Here is a 20,577-nt window from a genome sequence, read left to right as displayed (position 1 = left end):
CTCTCTTAAGGGCCCGAGTGTGCTCGTTGTACCACGGCGTTGGACTATTTTCTTTAATCTTCTTTAAGCGCAACGGAGCAACTGTGTCTAAAGTACTGGAAAAGAGAGAGTTAAACGTTTCTGTTGTAATATCGAGTTCTTCTAAGCTATCTGGGATGCTGAGATGATGAAACTGATCAGGAAGATTATTAATAAAGCAATCTTTAGTAGCAGAAGTGATAGGTCTCACATATTTGTAACATGGAGTCGGCTTTGCAGCCTTGGCTAAATGCAAATTACACGAGACTAGATAATGATCTGAGATGTCATCGCTCTGCTGCAGAATTTCAACAGCATCAACATCTATTCTGTGTGATAATATTAGATCTAGAGTATGATTACGACGATGAGTAGGTCCTGACACATGTTGTCTAACTCCAATTGAATTTACAATGTCTTTAAATGCCAATCCCAATGCATCTTTTTCATTATCTGTTACGGAAGCAGACGGACAACAAGGTAAGTAGTGATGTAATGTTTATTTAAACAGCTGAGTGTCAAGAAGATTCAACGTGCAGAATTTAGGTGAGTATCAGAGTTCAGAAGTGCAGAGTTCTTGAATGTAATTCGTGAATGAATGATCGCTGTATCTTTTGCAGGAACGGCAGGAAGGGACTTCAGAGTGAAGATGATCTTCGTATGAAGAGGATGACAGGTGACAGCACACACTCACGCACCACTTGATGGGACAGACAGGCTTACGGCTCGGACACCACTCGAGATGAGATCTGGACAGACTGGAATCGTCGGAGAGAACAGGTAAGTAAACACAGGTAAGTTTAGTAGTGAAACTCGCAGAGAGAAGCACTATGAGTCCGCTTCGGATAAACGAGCCCGGACAATGAGATGTGCGTGAGGTGTGCTTATGAAGCAGTGGTGATTGATGGGGTGCAGGTGAGACTTATTAAAACTCAGGTGACTGTGATCGCTGGGTGATTGTGGTGGATGAACCTGGCCAATCCGTGACATCATCGATGTGTATATTAAAATCACCAACAATTAGGACTTTATCTGCAGTCAATATTAATTCTGATAGAAAGTCTGCAAATTCTTTGATAAAGTCTGTATGGTGCCCTGGTGGCCTGTATACAGTAGCCAGCACAAATCTCAAACGTGATTTATCGTTTACACTATATTTTACATTAAGCACCAATGCTTCGAAAGAATTATATTTAAAACTTGATTTCTTAGTGGTTTTGAAAATATTACTATAGATTACAGCAACTCCACCCCCTTTGCGTTTCAGACGAGGCTCATGTTTATAACAGTAATCTTGCGGGGTGGACTCATTTAAAGTAATGTAATCGTTTGGTTTTAGCCAGGTTTCTGTCAAACACAGCACATCTAGGTTATTATCTGAAATCATATCATTAACAATGAGTGCTTTTGAAGTAAGCGATCGAATATTCAGTAACCCAAGCTTTAGCATTTGCTCGTCTGTATTATAGCTGTTTTTTATTTGTTGAACATCAATAAAATTTTTAACCTTAGATGGGTTAAAACGTTTTTTGGATTTCCAAATTCGGGGAACAGACACAGTCTCTATATGATGATAGCTAGGTGAAAGAGGCTCTATGTGATGGGATTTATCTGACCTGGGTGACGCGAGGCCGCTAGCAGACAGTCGGTTAAGCTAGTCTGTCTGCTTCCTGACCTGAGCCCCAGATTGTCATGTTTGAGCTTTAAGACTATGAGCCATATTACTAGAGAGAAGAGCAGCACCATCCCAGGAGGGATGAATACCATCTCTTTTCAACAGGTCAGGTTTGCCCCAAAAACTTTTCCAATTGTCTATGAATTCTATATTATTAAGCGGACACCACCTAGACAGCCAACCGTTAAGCGAACACAATCTACTAACTATCTCTATGACTGGTGAATACTAAAATTGATAATATTGAAGAAAGGCTGACTTCCAGGGTGGATGCGCTTGGGATTTCGTTGGAGAGGACATTGAAACAAGAATTGAAGAAAATGAAAGACGACTTTGACTCGGAAATCGGCGGACTCAAATCCAGAATGCAACAGTTGGAGAAGAAGATAAAGATGCATTACAGCTGTCCTTCAAATGCATTTGACCCAGATGACTCTATTGTGGTTATGGGTTTGCCTTTTGATGAAGATGAGAACCTGGCTGATAAGATTGAGGAAGTGATTACGGAAGGCTGTGCTTGTGATGACGGGGTGACGCTGGTTGCTCTGGAGAGGCTGCGCGCACGAGGACCAGGCCCCGGCGTGGTGAAGGTAGCGTTGGCATCGGCTAAGGAGAAAGTGGCAGTGCTTCGGGGGAAATTGAATCTGAAATCTAAAGACAAGTTGAAGAAAGTCTTTTATTAGAACCTCAAAATCGCATTCGGAGCGCGTAATGGAAGAAAACTTTAAAGTGCTTTTGCATGATCTACCAAATGGATCCGATAATTTTGTGTCGGGGAATGGACGGATTCTTCAGCGCGGTGACCGAGGAGCGGCGCTCGCGCCTTCGCCGCGGGCGTCTGTTGCTGCAGGTAGCAGAGGTGGAGGCCAGACATGGAGACGCTGAGGAGACGTAGCCAATTCAGTAAGAAATGATTCATCTTGTTTGTCGTTAGTGCACTGGAACGTAAATGGCTGGACAAAAGCAAACTGTACACTTAGGGCTCAAATGCTACAGTCTCTAAACCCCGATATTATTTCCCTTAACGAAACGCATTTGGTGGCTGATGATGTTGTCGAGCTAAGTGGCTACAGCTGGTTCAGGAACAACAGAAAAAGGCATATAAAAGCGCCAAAAGGCTCCGGTGGAGTTGGATTTTTGGTTAGAAGTGAACTTTTTGAACACTTTAAAATCAAGGTGATGGATAAGTTTGTGGATGACATTATAGGAGTGCACTTTGAACACCGGAATACAGCTATAACTTTGTGGTGTTCTCTTGCTATCTGTCCCCGGAGGGATCTGTTAGAGGGAGAGACTGTGAAGTGTTCTTTACCCATTTATTGACTGAAATGTACAGCTTAGAGGTGGATGCGATTTACATCTGTGGCGACTTTAACTGTCGTATTGCTGATAAAGCGGACTGCATTGAGGGTTTGGACAATATTCCACAGAGAGTGGCGTTAGATTTAGTTTGTAATAGTCATGGTGACTCTTTTCTTGATTTTCTGAGAGACTCAAAGTGTTGTATTTTGAATGGCAGGCTTAATGTAAATGATGATAATTTCACCTCTGTTTCAGTTCGAGGCAAAGCCGTTGTAGATTATGTTGTGACGCCTCATACCTGTCTAGAATTTTGTGTTGATGTTAAAGTGATTACTGCCACAGACCTCCTTAACAAAAATTCAGTAGCATGTTTGCCTCTTATTGGAGATAGATGTTGTTTACCAGATCACTCCTTAATTCACTTCATTTTTAAAGTGGTTACCCAATTAACTAATGAAAATAACTCTTCCTGTGTATCTAAAAGGAGACATGGTCCATTCCCTGAGACATTTTAACATCTATTAGCTGCCAAATGGCAGTGCAAGGCCTAGAAAATAAGCTAGGGTTGTGCCACAATACTCAGGAGGATGTTGATAAATGGTATGAGGATTTTTGTAAATTTATTAGAGGGGAAATAAACTCAAGTAAAAATAGCATATCTAATAAAAAACATTTTAAATGGGGTGTAAAGCCCTTTTGGAATTTCCATCTTCAAAAGTTATGGAATGAGCGAACAATAGCAGAGAGAGGGTTTCTTAAGTGTAAAGCGCTACAAAATAAAGAAGATCTGAGGGAAAATTATAAGCAGAAGCAGTCACTTTTTGATAAATATGTAAGATTTTATAAAAGAAGGTTTAATAGGGGTCAAGCATTGAAACTTGAGCATTTACAAACAAGTAATCCACAACAGTTTTGGAAAGAGATTAATAAATTGGGTCCATATAGAATCAAGACCATTCCTATGGAAGTTGTAATGGACAATGGTGGAGTGGAGCTGAGAAAAGAGCGAGTGGTTAAAAAATGGGAATTGGATTTTTCAAACTTATATTCAGGTCTGACTAATATTGAAGATTTTGATCCTACTTTCAGTGTTCTTTCAGTTCAAGTAAAAGAAAATCTTGAATTAATTATTGGTGATAAGAGCCGATCAAATATTTATCTGAATTTTGATATTACCTGGCCAAGTTGAGGAAGGCTATGGGAGTGGAGGAAATTCCAAATGAGGTGTTAAAGTCCTCACATCTTAGGCATATGCTTCTTGGTTTATTTAAATTCTGTTTTGACAACGGTATTGTTCCTTCTACATGGTATAAATCAATCATTAAACCTATTCCTAAATCAGTGAAAGATGACCCCCGCATGCCTCTTAACTACAGAGGAATCAGTCTCCTAAGTACTGTTTATAAAATCTACTCTAGTATTTTAAATGCTAGATTAAGTATTTTTTTTGGAAACAACAGAGTATCTAGTAGATGAACAAAATGGATTTCGAAAACACAGGGCATGTATTAATCATATTTATATCATCTCAACAATTGTCAGAACTAGATTAACTGAAAACAAACCCACTTTTGTTTGTTTTGTGGATTTTAAAAAGGCTTTTGACTGGGTGAACAGGGATTTGTTAAGTTTGAAGCTTCTCCAGGCAGGGGTTGATGGGAAGTTTTACTGGGCATTAAAGGGTAACTAAACCCCTGGTCAGAGCCTGACTCCACCCACTGGCAATATTTGAAAAATGCTGGAAAAGTAGGCAGAGGCCAGTTGAGAGGGGGCGTGCATCTGAGACATATCTCTCTGTAGGCAAGGGAGTGGTTAGCTGGTTCCCTCTGACGTCAGAGTGTACCACAACTTCCAATAGGAAAATTCAACTGCAGTAGCCACCGTTCAACCTGAAGGAGGGCAGCACTCAGACGTTTTTACACCATATTTTGTAAAATTAAAACACTTTAAACACAAATGTCAAAAAAATTACTCGAATCAATGAACAGCATTAATAAAGCCCCATTCTTACAGATCATTAACAGACATCCCAAGTCTCCCGGAAGTTCCGGGAGTCTCCCGCATATTGATAGCGGCTCCCTGATGCCCGCAAATCAGTTAAAATCTCCCGGAAGCAAGAGCGCGCAAGCGTAGCGCGCGCACGGCAGAGAAAGGGAGCGAGAGACCTTGCGTGTGTGCGCTAGTGTGCGTGTGTGCGCTAGTGTGCGTGTGTGCCTCGGGATTTTATCTCTACTCTCGAACCGAATTAATCAGAAACACCCCCCCCCCCCCCCCCGTTGGAGATTTCTCGAACCGAATATCCACCATCAATCCAGAAGATTAATTCAAACTCTCCGCTTCTCGCCGAATGAAAGGGGGGAAGATTTGGTCAGGACTTCGCATCCTCATCAATCTTGTCATGGGGTCCAGGCGCCACCAGTCTGGCTATTTAAAAGAGCCCCCCAGCACTGACGAAATAACTGGTCAATGCTAGCTTTGTTGTCAAACACTGATGGGTTAAGAGAATGACAGAGACCAAGGTCCCACGAGAGAGATAAAAAACAGACCCCATCTTTCTTAAGGACCTCTGAATGACACAGAGTAAAATCTTTTCAAACCACAGAACTGAGATTTCACCTATAACTATATATAAAATCATTCAAGAACAATTTTCAATGGACTTATAATCAAAAATCATGCAACTACATCATTCTATGTTGTTTCTACAATATCTGTGTGTATCTAATATACTTAGATGCCATATAATTCATGTAATTGTTATAACTATTAGGTGTGTGAATGAAAGTGTGTCGTGCCTCCTGTCAGCATGATCGTAGGTTCTTAATTCAAAAGATGGCTGGAACTAAATCTGTGTAAAATGTTTCGTATTCTGATAATTAGAAATCATGCCTAAACTGTTGCATCTGGTCTCCAATTAAAGCTAGAGAACCGACACCCCCAGGGAAGACATGATTTACGACTTTGAAAACAAAGCAGCAGTCAGAACTCCCATTTGTAGGAGTAACAAACTTCTTTTTGTTTTAAAAAACCTTTAAAAACCAGCGCAGAGCGTTAGTTAAGAGTTCGAAAGTTGGGCAGAACAAAAATGCAGCGGGAGATGAAGATCTAAATCAGACTAATAACCAGAGGCGGACAGAGTACACAGCTTCATTACTTGAGTAAAAGTACAGATACCCCTTGCTAAATTTTACTCAAGTACAAGTAAAAGTACTACAGTCAGATGTCTACTTAAGTAAAAGTACTAAAGTACTTGTTTTTAAAAGTACTTGAGTACCAAGAGTACAAGAGTACATTTTCTAAATATTGCATTACTACTGCCATAGTGCTTACATTTATGTACAGAAACGTCCTACATGGAGTTATGAAAAATGTTAATGTTAATACTAGGGGTGGAACGGTACACAGAAGTCACGGTTCGGTTCATACCTCAGTTCAGACATCACGGTTCGGTACGAGTTCGTTACAATGGAGGGAAAAGCAAAACAAAAATGCAGAAGGCATTTTTTTTTTTATTGTGCATGTCTCAGGCTGTACCACCTAGTGTCATACAGTCTCTCCCCTGAGCTAGCTGCAACAGCCTGCCCTGAAGTGTGTAAAGTAAGATGTAAACAAAATAAGACAATCAGCTATAAAACTGAAAATAAAGCATCTCTTATTTATGTGCGCGAGGGTGCGCGCGGCAAAAATGTCGTCATTGTGGTGTGGGCGGTCATGCGCGTTGGGTGTGCAAGGCCACATTTCGCTTGGCGGTGTGCAGTGCACGGCTTTTAGCGCACGACTTCGAGCCGGATCTGGCCGAGCATGTACATCTCACAGCACCGGCACCCAGTTCTTGCGTCTAAATTAGTTGCTTACATTAACAAAATGAGCCTACAATAGCAGACATCAGCCCTTTAAATAAAAATAAATGGCCATGTTTTATAAAAAGGTTCACAAAACTAAATAAAAATGTTTAGAAATTATGTAAGATAACGTTAATTTAGTTGTAAGTTACGTTCTCATATCCATTTTTTTTTTCTAATGTCACAAGGAATAATCTGGTTTACTGCTTTACACGATTATTTTGCTGTGTGGTTTTGGTGTACTAAAGTGTTGTTTTACTAAAATAAACATTCACGAGTGTAGCCTACCTTACTTCAAACCGCTGATTCCTGATGGTTTAGAGGACAATTACACCGAGTCGCACCCTGTCGTTTCAAAGAATATACACCGGCGAGCGCGAAGTATAAATGCCTCGTCCATTTGGGGAGGCGCACGCACGGTCAGCGGAGGCTCGCGCTGCGGAGGCAGGCGAAAGTATAAACCATAGACAGTATAAGAAGGTATAAACAAACCTAGCTTAAGGCGGGGCTACAGATTAGGTGTCCCTAAAGAACCCGCGTATCTAACAGTAGTTCCGCATTACATTAATTTTTTTTTTCTTTTTCTTTTTTTTTTATTGAAATACTACATTAATTAATTTGCACGCGAGTTTTTTTTTTTTATATACCGTATTCTCCGTGTAAATTCATGTACCGAACCGTGACGCCCGTACCAATTCGGTTCAATACATGTACCGTTCCACCCCTAGTTAATACCTTGGAGAATGTAAAGAAATTGAAAGTAAAATCAAGTCATTTTCATCTTTTTACCATGCTGCTTTATTTAACATTTTCACTTGCCCACAAGGCAATAGCACAATGGCAACGCTCTGACAAACCTCTGCTAGAGTTTTAATGGATTTTTTGCACCCACATTTGAACCCGACTGTGTTAAACACACCGCATACTCAAGAACATCAACGCAAATGCTCAGCTTACATTAATGTGTAATATCAGAAAAGAAAATCCAGCTAACAATTGTGTGTACATGTGAGTTTCTCTTTTTTTTCATCAATCAAATCACAGGGTTCCAGACTGCGACCAAATATGCGACCATTTTATTGAGAATGTGCGAGTTCAAATTGTATGTGGTCGCATTTGTGCGAGTGCATGGTCATGTACTACTCAGTTAAATTCACGCATGAATTTTCCTGCATTGAACTTGTTTTAGCGCCCGCCAAAGTGATTTTTTGTCCCGCCAATGTCTTATGTGATCGGTGAGTAAAGTAGATGAACTGTCGCTTGTGACAGGGCGCATGTTTAACTGAAAGAACGAGCAGAGAGAGAGAGACGGTCGCGCGCGCAGACACACTCGGTCTCTCTCGCGCACTGTCGCTCGCTTTTTCTTTTTTCCTTTTTTTTTATTTATTTTTTTTTTTAGAAGAAGTAACGGGTACTCACGGTTATGGATAGAAATGTAGCGGAGTAAAGAGTACAATATTTGCCTCTCAAATGTACTTGAGTAAAGTCATGAGTACTCCCCAAAAATGATACTCGAGTAAAGTACAGATCCCTCAAAATTGTACTTAAGTACTGTACTCAAGTAAATGTACTCCGTTACTGTCCGGCTCTGCTAATAACCATGTAGACGCGAAGAGACAACGAACCCAAATTAAGATCAGAAGAACGGGTTCAACAGCTTTATTCAAGCCATCTTACTACTCTCGTCTCAATTGTCTTTCTTTTCTGAGTTTTTCTTTCATTTCCGTTGTGAGTCTCGGTTCTAAGTTAAGTTTTGCGGCAAAGTTTCGGCCCACGTTTCTTCTGCAAAGCCAGTTTCAAACAAAGACTTCTATCCACCCACCAGTACACCACGTGATTGGCCGCCCCAGACAACAGGCACGAGGAGACCAGCCAACGAACGAACTCGGGGAAACCCCTTTGACGCTGACCAAAGGAATTCCCAAAAGGAACGCAAAACGAGCAAGTAACCTCCAGACTCTTAAGCTGAACTGGTGTATTGATATAAATTTAATAACCTGTCTAAGAAATGATAGAAGGGTTAAATTAATGATTGATGGTTCGTTCAGGTTATGTCTTATAAGTGCATAGAATCTTGAGATTTCATCATCTCACTCTTAAACTCATTCTGTCCAAACTCTTTCTTTCTTTCTTTCTTTCGGCAACTTGTATGAATGTGTGTGTATTCGTGTGTTTGTGTTAGATATTAGTTTTATGTGTTAGTATATAATCAATAAAGTATTGTTTGTATTTGAAAAGAGAAGTATTACTTGTGTTATGTGCTTACGAATTTATTGTCTTGAACTTCGATCTAAGTTACCTATGCTTTTACCCTTGATTTATTTCTTAATTTACTGTTAGCTGGGGATTATTCTTTCTTGGCCAGGAAGATATTATATTTCCTAGAGTTAATAATTGTTTATGCTTTCTGTTCATTGGATGAACTGATAAAATGATCTATTGATTCTGCTACAGTAAATTCAGAAAATAATTAAATTATTAATTATTGATCATAATCCGTTATGAATAATAATTAATTATATTTATACGGGCGTATAAACACTACACCGGTCAGATTGTGAGTACAACCCCAGTTGAAGATCGTCTGATGGATATTGTTGTGACCATTTTGCATCTAATTCATAATGAAGACTAAGAACTAATTGCCGGTATAACTTGCTATCCGTAGCTCTTGTTTTCCCTTTGTGGTGGTGTGATTTTATTTGGGTTGCAGTGTGTATTGCATGGTGTGGGTATTTGTGTGCACAAGTGAGAGTGGTAGTTAAGTTTTTATTTGCTTGGACTGGAGATACTTAGCCTAGAAATCTAGACGCACCCTAGTGGCAACAAAATGTATTTTGCAGCCAGGGTAGTCTAGCAACTCTCCGTTGACTTTCAGAGCTGTAAAAACCTAATTTAGGTCAGGCCAATCACATCGCATATAGAGTAGGCGGGGTGGGATTAAGATAATAATGACAGAGTTGCGACGGTTCCGTGCTATTTGAAAACAGAATGGCGGCTGCTTCTGGCGAACAGTCTTTCAAATCGGCTTTGGCCGCGACTCTGGAGGACGTGGAGTTAAGTTTTTCTTTGAGGAAAGAGCAAAGATCGGCACTTAAGTCATTCTTAAAAAAGGAAGATGTGTTCGTAGTTTTGCCGGCCAGATTCCCGCCAGATGCCGGCCAGTTTAATCTATCAACTAACGTAAGCTCCGCTGTTGGGAAAACGCTCTGGTTGGTTGAAGCGCTGTCCTATTGCGTGCCGAGGGAATTTGAAAGACAGCCGTTTATCCCGCCCCTCGGACTGAGCCGTGTCTATGGTGAGTTGCCAGACCTAACATCTTGATGTAGGTCTGGCTTGCCAGGCTAGGAGATTCTGGTAGTTGTTTCTTATTTCTTTCTAATACACTACAGTCTGGAGCTGTGGAGACCTACGTGCGGTGGGACCAACCCAGGACATTTATTCGTTGATTAAGGACCTCATACCAGACTGTGCTAAAGACTGCATTCCTTTTTGATGGTTTTTATATTTACATTGAGATCATTCTGATTTTATGCTAATAAAATATTTTTGTAATTTAATCTACTGGTTGAGTGTCAATACAGTCCAGCCCTCACTGAGTAATTGACTTGGGTGAACTTGTGTCCTGGGTTCCATTAAAACAACCTAGGTGGCGTAGTTGGCTACTTTTATTTAATTGGGGTTAATACCAACAATATTGCTGGTTTGTTGCACAAAGTATTATAAGAAAAACCCCTTAAATTATTCTCCTTTTGCCGCGCTCCAGAGCGCCACATATATTCTGCGCTCAAGCGCATACATAAAACTTGCCGCAAAGCACCGGCAAAAGTAAGCTAATTGTAATGGGGTGACCCTTTTAGGGTTTTACCGTTCTGTGTGGCTGGATGGAGCTAGGAGGAAGTTAAGCTCACGGCCCCTTTAAAAACGCGGAGATTTCTTTTTAATTCCGTTTTCCCTACGGCATGGGGCTGCATTCTTTTGTGTGCAAGAGCAATCTATTATGCATCAAGCATTGAGCGCAAATTAAGTGTTGTAGACCTGCATAAGTTGGAAATCCCTTTTTAACTTTTGCCGTGGGCCTGTGGATGTTCAATTGCATTAACATATCAAGGTATGTTACTGAATTGATATGTTGCTGCAATTATTCTTTTATAGTGCCGTTTTTAATGATGACTCGTTTATATAGTGTGATCGAGGCATGTTGCATTATTGGTGGTTTGTTCACCGTTCTTACTGAGGGCCAGTCAATTGTGTTGCAGTTAAGTTTATATGGTACTTGTATGGTACTTTGTAAGTTGTTTGCTAACCAGAGATGTAATTTTAGATATAGTGTATGCGTGGTTAATGACCAAATTGAGTAATTATTTGATAGAAATCTGACCGCTGTTGTTTTGCTGCTGTGTGGCGGCTCGTTACTGCGACCCGTGGTGCTGTGCTGTGAAGTCTGGACCTGCGGTCAAGTCCCACCACGGACTACTGTGATTTAGAAGCGCACGTGTGTGTTGATGCGAGCGTGTGTTTGTGCGCGCACATGTTTGTGTGAACACGTTTTATGTGAACGAGTCTTTATTTGAGTGTGTGTTGAGGCGAGCGCGTATTGGAGTGAGCTTGGTGTGAACGCGTGTTTGTGGTGGTGTTTGTGTGTATGGAAGTGTGTGCGTGTGCTGAGATTATTGGGTATTGAATTATTTATTTGTTATATTGGTTGATTTAATTGCATTTTCTTTATTTTGATATTTCTCTTTTGGTGGCTTAAAGGTCCCGTTCTGCGTGATCCCATGTTTCAAACTTTAGTTAGTGTGTAATGTTGCTGTTAGAGCATAAATAATATCTGTAAAATTATAAAGCTCAAAGTTCAATGCCAAGCGAGATATTTTATTTAACAGAAGTTGACTACAAAAAACGGCTCGTTTGGACTACATCCCTCTACTTCCTTCTTTAATGATGTCACTAGAACCGTTTCTTGACTAACCTCCGCCCACAGGAATGCTCCCTCAACTCTACTGGCTACTTGCGCACTTCTTATAACTTAGGCTACTGTGTTTACTCAGCTCTTACGGTGATTTTCTGAAGTAAAACTGACGCTTCATCTTTTGTGTGATGTACAATAAACTTTATTAAACTCATCAGTATATGTTTGATCATCATTCAGACAGCAGACTTGTAGGCTATTAATAAATAATGGATACATAGCCTACAAGCAGATGACAAATACGTTATAATAACCGTAATTAAACTACTAAACTATACCTGTTTCATCTCTATACAGCACTCTGACTCTGTGGGCATTATTGTCCGACTCGAAATGAACACCGTTACTGAGAGTTTCTGATATTATCATCATTCCGTGAGATGAATTTGTCCTGAGAGACTGAGCGTGAGCTCATGAAGCTCCGCCCCCTGGGTCGTCCAGCAGCAGCTCATTTGCATTTAAAGGGGACACACTGAAACAGCTCGTTTTTCTGAGCCCCAAAAAATGTCAATTTAAACATGCTGTAAAAAATTATCTGTTGGGTATTTTGAGCTCAAACTTCACATACACACTCTGGGGATATCAGAGACTTATTTTACATCTTGTGAAAAGGGGCATATAACAGGACCTTTAATTGTGTTCTTGGGTACTGTTGGTGGTTATTGTCACCGCTCTTATCTACTGTCAATTCCTTTACAACTATCATGGGCTATTAGCTGCTAGGATTGGGAGGATTTATTTAATCCATTTATACTTTGTTTGTTTATTGTGTGGATTGTGATTTTTATTTTTATTTTTTTTGGTTATATAAAGAGAGCCAGCTAACTGGGGCTTACTGGCAGGGTCAGGCTATCAGAGGTTGAATCTGCCTATAGCAGAGAAATCCTTCTGTTCACCAGTGCACAGAAACACACACACGCACACCACTTTCTACTGGAAATGGACACAGCACACTGTGAATAAAACACCACCACTGCTAGAAGGGAATAGAGCCGGCCTCCCTGCCTTTGGCACCCAGACCCTGTAACACAAGAAACAGAGCAAACTTGGTAAAACATCACTACTATGCACATAGAATTAATAAAGAGAAAGGAACTGAACTGTCCCCTCGCTAAATTGGCAGTCAATAAATTAAATGGCTAAACAAATACAAAAAAAAAAAACAGATTGTGCAGAGCAGTGTCACCACTCTTAGTAGGAATTTCAATAGCAAATAAATCAAACAACCCACAAACAAAAAGGCCAAAACAAGAAAATAATGACCTGCAAAACAACAAAAGGACAGATCGCCACCACTCTTGACAAGATGGAAGTCAACAAAACAAAATGAAAAAGATGATATTAGAGACAATAACTGAAAAACAAGGAATATCACTCCTGGCCAAATGTAGATAGACAACTTAAAAAATAAATAAATAAATAAATAAAAAAAATAATTAAAGCTGCAAGCAGCGATGAAAAGGGCCCTCGCACCCCTGCCACCGCCACCCGGCGCCTTTAGGAAATGCCTTAAGATTACACTCACCAAATTTGAAGAGGATCAGATCAAAACTGTAGGAAGAGTTTGTTAAAGTACAACATCAGGAAATGGCAAAAACTGCCCAAAATCTGAGAGGAAGTTCAAAATAGCTCACTTCCTGTTGTGTTTAGGGCTACGCTCCAAGAGACTTTTTTGTAGGTATTGGGTCAATACATGTATGTACCAAATTTCATACCTGTACGTGAAACCAGGAGCCGGGGCAAAATGTGGGGGCAATAATTTACCGAATTTGCCCCCCCCCCCCCCAATTCTGAAAACCATATCACACGTAAATTTTCACCACTTCTGAAGCGTGTGCAAAGTTTCATGATTTTTCGAGCATGTTTTGTATTTGCCACACTTCCTGCTACCAGCAGGTGGCGCTATTGCTATAACCAAATATGAGCATGGTCATGTGTTCAGGACAGGACTCTTATCAAACATGTGAAGTTTGGGACAGATTGGAAATTGTATGCCTGAGTTACTGCAGGCTGTCTGTGGTTGCCTAGCAACATCGGAACTGCAAGCAACATTAATATTGAACTTATCTGATCATGCATATATCACCAGAAGGCCGAAATTGGGTGAACATTTGTCAGGCCGCCGAGGGCACACCCTTCGACGAAAACTCTAGATCTTCGCAATTTAACGTCACAAAGGCCTTAAGATTACACTCACCAAATTTGAAGAGGATCAGATCAAATCTGTAGGAGGAGTTTGTTAAAGTACAACATCAGGAAATTACGAAAAATGCCCAAAATCTAGGAGGAAGTTCAAAATAGCTCATTTCCTGTTGTGTTTAGGGCTATGCTCCAAGAGACTTTTCTGTAGGTATTGGGTCATTACATGTATCTACCAAATTTCATACCTGTACGTGAAACCAGGAGCCGGGGCAAAATGTGGGGGCAATAATTTACCGAATTTGCCCCCCCCCAATTCTGAAAACCATATCACACGTAAATTTTCACCACTTCTGAAGCGTGTGCAAAGTTTCATGAGTTTTCGAGCATGTTTAGGCCCTCTAAAAAGCGATTCACTTTGGAGAAGAAGAAGAAGAAGAAGAAGAAGAAGAAGAAGAAGAATAAACGGAGCAAAAACAATAGGGTCCTCTCACCATCGGTGCTCGGGCCCTAATTAATAGTAAATCTGAACAGAAAAATCACTCATAGTGCAGTGAGTTTCCAGCGTTCCCTTGACCGGAACAAACAAAAAAAGAAAAAAGAAAATATGAAGCAAAATTAGCACGAAACAAAACAGCAATAGCAGTCAACACTCCCGGTGTTTTAAAGAGAGCACAGATGATGATGCATGCATAATCAGGGGCATACACACAACAACGGCAGCCACAACAGCAGTGCGAGACCCACGAGAGAAACAGAGCAGCTGATTCGAACCATACAAGAAGGAATGGCAGTCAAGTCGGAGCTTACTTCCTCAAATGTCCACATCTGATGCTGAAAGCAGCAGCTATACAGCGTTCGCAACGCGTTAGTGACGTTGACAATGACGTTGATCTAAGGCGCAGATCTATCTCCCTTTATATCACCATGGTGACAGCTAATTTGCTTACAACCCAAATATAATTATTAGGGAAGGTAATGGACTTCCCCACTACATGTGTCTAAAGCTGTGTCCCAATTCAGAGGCTGCATCCTTTGAAGGCCGCGTCCTTCGAAGTGCGCTGCTGACGCGGCCTTCGGAGGACACACCGAAACTTGTTTAAAGGGGAAAGTATAGCCGATCGTGTCGGCTGTCCCAGTTCGAAGGTCCTTCAAAGGGTCCTTCAAAACGCGGCCTGCAAATGCGTCCTTCTTTTCCTGTGAGTGCAGGATACATTAGAGGGATCCTTTGCATCCTTGCCTACCACTGCGCGCCGGAGACGGAATTGCCAGATTACACTTTTAAATGTAAGTATTAGGGCCTTTCTCAATACCAAGTTCGCAGAGTCTGGACTTGCGTCCTTCCGAGTTTGGACTTGCCAAGCTCAAACTCTCGAGGACGGAGGACACAAGTCCAGTCATTCTACAAATGGAACGGCAGCGTACTTGATAGCGTCACTCAGCACACAATAGGCCTACATGCTTACTTCAATTAACTACATCTTTTTTATTTTCAATCTATTAAATATATTAGTATTAACAAACTAATATGCACCTACTCTGATTATTTTCACTTTATATTTATAATAAAATTTTATATGATATTAAACAACTGCCTCTTTTTTATTTTAAAAACTATTAAACATATTAATATAACTCCTCCTTGAATTGCCACCTTACCATGGTGGAGGAGTTTGAGTACCCGAATGACCCTAGGAGCTATGTTGTCTGGGGCTATATGCCCCTGGTAGGGTCTCCCAAGGCAAACAGGTCCTAGGTGACGGGTCAGACTAAGAGCGGTTCAAAAACCCTTATGATGTATATAAATTCAAGGACCGTGACGTCGCCCGGCATGGCGCAGCCGGGGCCCCACCCTGGAGCCAGGCCCGGGGTTGGGGCTCGTATGCGAGCGCCTGGTGGTCGGGCCTCACCCCATGGGGTCCGGCCGGGCTCAGCCCTAAGGAGCGACGTGGGGCCACCCTCCCGTGGACCCACCACCTGCAGGAAGGGACCGTAAGGGGCCGGTGCTAAGTGGATTCGGGCAGCAGTCAAAGGCGGGGGCCTAGACAAACCCGATCCCTGGACACGGAATCTAGCTCTAGGGGACATGGAACGTCACCTCTCTGGTGGGGAAGGAGCCTGAGATTGTGCGTAAGGTTCAGAGATTCCGACTAGAGATAGTTGGGATCACCTCTACGCACGGCTTGGGCTCTGGAACCACACTCCTCGAGAGAGGATGGACTCTTCACCACTCTGGAGTTGCCCATGGTGAGAGGTGGCGGGCTGGTGTGGGTTTGCTTATAGCCCCCCAGCTCAGCCGCCATGTGTTGGAGTTCACCCCGGTGAACGAGAGTGTCGCTTCCCTGCGCCTTCGGGTCGGGGGTAGGTCTCTCACTGTCGTTTGTGCCTATGGGCCAAACGGCAGTGCAGAGTACCCAGCCTTCTTGGAGTCTCTGGGAGGGGTGCTGGAAAGTGCTCCGACTGGGGACTCCGTCGTTCTACTGAGGGACTTCAACGCCCACGTGGGCAGCGACAGTGACACCTGGAGGGGCGTGATTGGGAGGAACAGCCCCCCTGATCTGAACCTGAGTGGTGTTCTGTTATTGGACTTCTGTGCTAGTTACAGCTTGTCCATAACGAACACCATGTTCAAGCATAAGGGTGTCCATCAGTGCACATGGCACCAGGACACCCTAGGCCGGAGGTCGATGATTGACTTTGTGGTCGTTTCATCTGACCTCCGGCCATATGTCTTGGACACTCGGGTGAAGAGAGGGGCGGAGCTGTCAACTGATCACCACCTGGAGGTGAGTTGGATCCATTGGTGGGAGAAGAAGCTGGACAGACTCGGCAGACCCAAATGTACTGGGAGGGTCTGTTGGGAACGTTTGGCCGAATCCCCTGTCAGAGAGATCTTCAACTCCCACCTCCGACAGAGCTTCGACCAGATCCCGAGGGAGTCTGGAGATATTGAGTTCGAGTGGACATTGTTCTCCATCTCCATTGTTAACGCGGCCACTCGGAGCTGTGGCCGTAAGGTCTCCGGTGCCTGTCGAGGCGGCAATCCCCGAACCAGTTGGTGGACACCCGGAAGTAAGGGATGCCGTCAAGCTGAAGAAGGAGTCCTATCGGGCCTGGTTGGCTTGTGGGACTCCTGAGGCAGCTGACGGGTACTGACGGGCCAAGCGGACTGCAGCCCGGGTGGTTGTGGAGGCAAAAACTCGGGCCTGGGAGGAGTTCGGTGAGGCCATGGAGAAGGACTATCGGTTGGCCTCGAAGAGATTCTGGCAAACCGTCCGGCGCCTCAGGAGGGGGAAGCAGTGCCCTACCAACGCTGTTTACAGTGGAGGTGGGCAGCTGTTGACCTCGACTGGGGATAACACCGGACGGTGGAAGGAATACTTCGAGGATCTCCTAAATCCCGCCGTCACATCTTCCATTGAGGAAGCAGAGGCTGAGGGCTCGGAGGCGGACTTGTCCATCACCCGAGCTGAAGTCACCGAGGTAGTCAAGAAACTCCTCGGTGGCAAGGCACCGGGGGTGGATGAGATCCGCCCTGAGTATCTCAAGTCTCTGGATGTTGTGGGGCTGTCTTGGCTGACACGCCTCTGCAGCATCGCGTGGCAGTCGGGGACAGTGCCTTTGGACTGGCAGACCTGGGTGGTGGTCCCTCTTTTTAAGAAGGGGGACCGGAGGGTGTGCTCCAACTATAGGGGATCACACTTCTCAGCCTCCCCGGCAAAGTCTATGCCAGGGTACTGGAGAGGAGAATCCGGCCGATAGTAGAACCTCGGATTCAGGAGGAACAGTGTGGTTTTCGTCCCGGTCGTGGAACACTGGACCAGCTCTATACCCTCTACAGGGTGCTGGAGGGTTCATGGGAGTTTGCCCAACCAATCCACATGTGCTTTGTGGATTTGGAGAAGGCATTCGACTGTGTCCCTCGTGGCATCTTGTGGAGGGTGCTCTGGTAGTATGGGGTTCGGGGCCCTTTGCTAGGGGCTATTCCGGTCCCTGTACGACCGGAGCAGGAGCTTGGTTCGCATTGCCGGCAGTAAGTCAGACTTGTTCCCAGTGCATGTTGGACTCCGGCAGGGCTGCCCTTTGTCACCGGTTCTGTTCATAATTTTTATGGACAGAATTTCTAGGCGCAGCCAGTGGCAGGAGGGGGTCGGGTTTGGGGACCACGCGATTTCATCTCTGCTCTTTGCGGATGATGTTGTCGTGCTGGCCTCATCAAACCAGGACCTCCAGCATGCACTGGGACGGTTTGCAGCCGAGTGTGAAGCGGCTGGGATGAGAATCAGCACCTCCAAATCCGAGGCCATGGTTCTCAGTCGGAAAAGGGTGGTTTGCCCGCTTCAGGTTGGTGGAGAGTTCCTGCCTCAAGTGGAGGAGTTCAAGTATCTTGGGGTCTTGTTCACGAGTGAGGGAAGGATGGAACGGGAGATTGACAGACGGATCGGTGCAGCTTCTGCAGTAATGCAGTCGCTGTACCGGTCTGTCCTGGTGAAGAATTCTCTCAATTTACCGGTCAATCTACATTCCTACTCTCACCTATGGTAATGAGCTGTGGGTCATGACCGAAAGGACAAGATCCCGGATACAAGCGGCCGAAATGAGCTTTCTCCGCAGGGTGGCTGGGCGATCCCTTAGAGATAGGGTGAGAAGCTCGGTCACTCGGGAGGAGCTCAGAGTAGAGCCGGTGCTCCTCCACATCGAGAGGGGTCAGCTGAGGTGGCTCGGGCATCTTTTCCGGATGCCTCCTGGACGCCTTCCCGGGAAGGTGTTCCGGGCATGTCCCACCGGGATGAGACCCCGGGGAAGACATAGGACACGCTGGAGGGACTATGTCTCCCGGCTGGCCTGGGAACGCCTCGGTGTCCCCCCGGAAGAGCTGGAGGAAGTGTCTAGGGAGAGGGAAGTCTGGGCATCCCTGCTTAGACTGCTGCCCCCGCGACCCGGTCCCGGATAAGCGGAAGAAGATGGATGGATGGATGGATTTATAATAAAATTTTATATGATATTGAACAACTGCCTCTTTTTTATTTTAAAAACTATTAAACATATTAATATGTGATCCGGGTAACATTACCTACTGTGATTATATTTACGTCATTTAAAATAAAATAAAATATGTGAAACAACTGCCTCTTTTCATTAAGAACAATCTAGCAACAAACCCAATCAGCTACAATTTAAATTTAAAAAAGGGGGAAAAACGGCGGAAAAGTGTTAATCAAGTGTAAATCTGTCACGGTTCATGAATTCACTGCCTTTTCCTTGTCTCTTGTGATTGTTGTGTTTTGTGTATTATTAGTGTGGGTGTGTCCTCCAATCACTGCTGGTCATCAGCGCCACCTGATGATCATTAACTTACCTATATATTCTCTGTGACTGGTGTCATTTGTTGTCAAGTGTTGTGGTGTTACCGGTGTCTGTTCCTGTCCCGTCTCCTGTGATCTTCGTTCCTGTTGGATTGTTCGTCATGTCTTCACCTCCAATCATCTTCATCACTCTTCTATATTCGGACTCTAGCTTCATCCACCACTGATCACCAGCCCGGTTGCCCGTCGAAGTCCCTGCGTCACTCTCCCGTCCCAGTGTGTCGTATTTGTGTGGATCTGACCTCTCTGATTATCTTTAAATAAACATACTTTAAAGATAAACATACTTTTACCTGCAATTGCCTTCTCTCTCGCGTTCATGACAAAATCAGTATAAATCAAAATGGAACAGCTTAGGATTGCCATTGCAATTGCGATTCTTTATCAAAATGCTGAAGAGGAGGCTGCCTAACGGAGACAAATCCTTCAAAGAAGAGTAAGGATGCAGCGGAGGATGGCGAAGAGACGTGCCATATTAGCATGTCTCTCCACCAGCTTTGTACGTTTTTCTATTTATTCTTTCTTCATAAACTGCCCATATACTTAACTTATGTGGACTTGATAGTTTACTAGGTATATTCAAATGAAAAGTAATAATAATAATGTATTTCTAACAGGTGTTTCAAATATATATAATCTATTCACTCATATAGGCACCATCTCAATAGACTACATAAATTACTAACTCACAAAAGTTATGCGAACTATTGCAGGGATGTCATGAGACTACATTAGATTTTTCAAAGTGTACCAAATAAACTGACAAGTACAATAGAGGTCTGACAGTTAATAACATTAAATGAACTAGCCTACACTTCACACACCTTTTATTTGTCTTTTTGGTGCTCAAATAAGTTGATACTTTGTTTACCATCTTTATATAGTTAGGTGCACATCATATTACTGCATTAACACAAACAGGACATGTAATGTCTATAATAATCATATAGGCTACAACTTTTAGACTCTGGGATGAATGTTGTGCTAGTGCTTATCAATAAATGAATGAAACCGAAATTGAGTATAAACAAATACTTCACGAAAAGAGCAAATGTTAGAGGGAAGTTTAATTCTGGCAGACTTTAATTAATTTTAGACAATATCCTTAAAACAATTGAATAAATAGCCTATAGTAATAATAATAAATACATTAAATATAGTAAAAATATTTAAAATAAATATTAATTAATTATTTAAAAACAACAACAGTACATATAGTAAAATCCCTTTTAAAAGCAATAAATATAACAAATACATAATGCA

Source organism: Scardinius erythrophthalmus (assembly GCF_964197995.2).
Source record: "Scardinius erythrophthalmus genome assembly, chromosome: 15".
Classification (NCBI taxonomy): Eukaryota; Metazoa; Chordata; class Actinopteri; order Cypriniformes; family Leuciscidae; genus Scardinius; species Scardinius erythrophthalmus.
This window is presented reverse-complemented; position numbering follows the sequence as displayed.